General features: G+C 37.5%; 1 non-coding gene across 1 annotated transcript; it reads right to left on the bottom strand.

The window, feature by feature from the left end:
- Positions 1-3,650: 3,650 nt before the first annotated feature.
- On the bottom strand, positions 3,651-3,757 carry LOC144998974 (small nucleolar RNA R71). The gene has a single exon (XR_013660505.1). It is a non-coding gene; the product is annotated as a small nucleolar RNA R71 (small nucleolar RNA).
- Between the last annotated feature and the right edge of the window lie 373 nt (positions 3,758-4,130).

Genomic DNA, 4,130 nt, shown 5'->3' with positions numbered 1-4,130 from the left:
AGTACACAAAAAATGAAACTTTACTAGTGAGAGAAAGTGGTGGGATCTCTCCCCAACTAGGGAGAGTTCTCTCTCCCATCCATGTGCTTTTATTGTTATAGTTTATCTCTCTTATCTTTTCTTATCTATGAAATTCTCATCATATGTTCTTCATGTTCTATTTTAATACCCGTTAAATCTCGAGATATTATTATTCCGCATCCACCGATCGTCAAAGTGGGTTCTATCAAAATTTCCTAATCATTGTTATATTCTTGATAAAGTTGTTTATGTCTTAAAACAAGCACCTCGAGCCTAGTATGCAACTCTTACTAATTTCTTGAAACTATTTAAATTTAAACAAGGATCATTTGATCATACTCTATTTCGAAAGAAAGTATGGGATCATCTGATGCTAGTTCAAATGTAGATGATATTGTTTTTGGATCGGCTGACCCTTGGTTGTCTAGGAAATTTGAGAATGTGATGAAAAGGCAGTTCGAAATGAGTATGATGGGTAAGATAAATAATTTTCTGGGATTGAATACTCGTCAAAGCTGGGATGAAATTTTCATAAATCAAGAGAAGTACTCTCGAAACCTGCTTGAGAAATTTAGCATGACGAATAGTTTCAAATTGAAAGTACCAATAGCAGTCAGCACGGACTTAGGACCTTCGTCAAATAAGCCTGCTGTGGATCTCACTTTGTATCGAAGCATGGTAGGTTCTTTACTATACTTAAATTCAAGTAGACCTAATATCATGTACGTTGTTTGAAATTAAGCCAGGTATCAATCGAATCCCAGAGAATCCCATATAACAGCAGTGAAGAATATCTTTTGATATCTCAAAGAAATTGTGTCGTTGGTTTTGTGGTACCTTCAAGGATTGGATTCTTTATATAGGCGTTTTCTGATGCAAAACTTGGTGGGTGTCAACTTGACAGAAGAAGCACGACCGGTGGATATCAAATTTTGGGCTGGAAGCTTGTATGTTGGCAATCGAAAAAACAAAATTGTGTTTTGATTTCCACAGCAGAAGCAAAATATGATGTTGCCGCAGCTTGCACTTCTCAGGTCATGTGGATTTAAAGCCAACCTCGTGATTTACGCAATCGATATGAAGAAGATACCTTTATATTGTGATTCACAAATTGCCATATGCATACGCCATAATCCAGTTCAACATTCAAAGCTAAATCACATAGCACTTTGATATCATTTTATCAAGGATCATGTCGAAGATGGAAATATCGAGGTTCATTTTGTCAAGACAAAGAATCAACTTGTAGACATTTTCACAAAACCTTTGGATGAAAAATCATTTCTCAATATTTTAATTGGTTTAGGAATGATCGATGCAAGTTCTGTTCAAAGTTCATTCTCATCATGAATCAATAAATGTCGAAGTGATGTTGAAGTGTTTAGAGGTTACTGATATTGCCATATTTATACTTATTTTTAGGTAGTATTTAAGTACATTTTTATTAATAAATTGATAATATGTTCAGAATAATGATATTTATGAGTTTAAATTGTTGTTTTCAGTTAATACAAAGGATTTTCGAAGAGAGGGACCAGAGGTGACGAAATGGGGAACATGGGAGGCTTCGAAGACAAGAAAATAATAAATTCACGATAAGAGTTCAATTCATGACGTGGCGGTGAAGCCCACGACGTGGCACGGGTGTTCCAGAAGATAAACATCGCGACGCGGAGGATTTCCTTAAAGGATATGGTTTACTTGAAGCCCACGACGTGGCGCATCTGGCCACGATGTGGCGCGGGTTTTTGAGGATTATATAAGTCCTCCTGATTATTACGAAAAGGAGACTTTTGGCAGAAGAAAAAGGAGTTCCAGGAGACGTTTCAGAGGAGAAGAAAGGTCCTGGAAGAGGGATTTCAACACCAAAAGAAGTAAAGTTTTATGTTTTAGTTGACTATGAACATGTCTTTCATTAGTTTTAGCTGTGTTAGTTTAATTACTATGATAAGCAGCTGAATCTAGCTACTCTTGCTTAGCTAGATGAAGCTTTGAACTTATGAATAGTTATATGTTTATGGATTAATTTGAGTTGGTAAGAATTGTTTGTGTTTGATTTGTATAACCTAGCATGTTATTATTTGTTTATCTAATTGCTAGATTGCATGTTCTGTGTAGCTTAGTGACCATGAAACTGCATGAACTTGTTTACCTAATAATTTAGTGAACATTAAATTGTTAGAGCTAGGATTGACCAATCTTAGTTAGTAATTAAACTGAATAAATCTTAGCTGTGCTAGAGAACGTGAATTGTGACCATAATTGCGTTTATACAACAAATCTTACACAGCATATTTACATTCATAATTAGTTATGTGTTTAATTATGTGTGAACATACATGGTTTGACATGAATTAGTTACTTATTGGTAAGATAGAACTAAATTACTAATATAACTAAAAACCAACTTAATAACCCATAATCATTAGCTAGTCATAAAGAAGAAGTGGATTCAACTAAGCAAGAGTGTGTTTTTATTTAATTTGAATTAAGTTCATCTGATCTTGCAAAATCAGATAAAACCCTTTATTAAATTTGTTAATAAATTAGGTTAATTTAATAGTAAGTAGATTAATTAGTAACACCGTTCCCTGTGATCGACACCCGACTTAACTAAGCTATACTGTAATCTGACTAGGTACACTGCCTATAAGTGCATAGTTAGTCTAAGTTTGTTAGGTTATAAATATTAAAATTAGTGGGTACTTTTGTGGACATCAAGTTTTTGGCGCCGTTGCCGGGGAACGGTGCTGATTATTAGTTTATTTAGTTGCATTAGATTAATCGTTTTTAAATCTGCAGAAAGTTTAATTGGTTATTTATTTTGATAGCTTATCTTAGTTTAATTTTTTCTGTTTGGCACATAGTTCACGACGTGAGATTTAGTACACTCACGACGTGAAATATGAGAGTTCATTTTTTAGTTTTTCTTATTTTAGTCCAGTTTTACGTTTTAGTTTAGCAAGTTGCAGGAGTTAATGACCAGAGGCTCAAACACACCATTGGTGCCACCACTAGAAGATCCCGAGTCTACAATTCACAAGAAAAAGACGCCCTTGCAAGAATTGAAGTCAGCCTTCTCTAGGAAGTAGGGAAAGAAGACAGGAGAGACAAGTTTATCAGCGAAGCACGAGAGCAATCTTGAGCATTTGGATCATACACTCGTGCAAACCGAGTACGAAAGCGATACCGAGCCAGAATTTGAAGAACACACAAGTGAACCCGAGAACGAGCCAAGGAACGAGATGGCAGCAATTGAAGAAATGTCCATGGGAACTTACAAGAAGCGGATCCGAGAAGATGTGGGTCCCGAATTAGTCCAACCCGCAATACCTGCCAATGCCACATTCGAGCTGAAGGGACACATATTGACTGCACTAAAGGACATCCCATTTTTCGGGAAAGACCATGAGGATGCTTTTAAGCATCTAGATGAAGTCAACGACATTGCAAATTACTTCAATGTCCCAAATGTCAACAGGAACACAGTCTTGCTTAGGATGTTGCCCGTCACTTTCAAAGGAGCTGCTAAGGAGTGGTTAAAAGCACTCCCACCGGGTACAATCACCACTTGGGCTCAAATGCGTGAGCAATTCCTAGACCAGTTTTGCCTGCCATCCAAGATAGCCAAACTCAAGAAGGCAATAGCCAACTTTGAGCAACAGCCAGGGGAGTCACTGTACGAAGCATGGGAGCGGTACAAGGGCTTACTCAGAAACTGCCCACAACATGACCTAAATGTGCAGCAAGAGATGTCAATCTTTTATGATGGGGTCAATGTGATGACAAGACAACTCCTTGATTCTCAAGGACCGTTGACAAGGAAAAATCCAAGGGAGGTCAAGGAGCTAATTGAAGAATTCGCGAAACACTCCCACGAATACCATAACCCGAGGCAAGATGGAAGCAAAGGCGGTGGAGGAGCCCAAACTGAAGAAATTGCAGCTGTCATGGCCATGCTGAATAACATGGATCGCAGGATAACACAAATGGACCAGTCGATACATGCCATAAGAGTGGGGTGCGAGCGATGCAGTGGCCCACACTTGACCAAGGACTGTGTTGTGAATTGTTATCGAGAATTTAGAACATAAAAGATAGATTTGAAT

This window comes from Lactuca saligna, chromosome 5 (genome assembly GCF_052625555.1).
Source record: "Lactuca saligna cultivar CGN05327 chromosome 5, ASM5262555v1, whole genome shotgun sequence".
NCBI classification, from domain to species: Eukaryota; Viridiplantae; Streptophyta; class Magnoliopsida; order Asterales; family Asteraceae; genus Lactuca; species Lactuca saligna.
The sequence above is the reverse complement of the archived record's forward strand: the minus strand, read 5'-3'. Positions and strand labels throughout refer to the sequence as shown.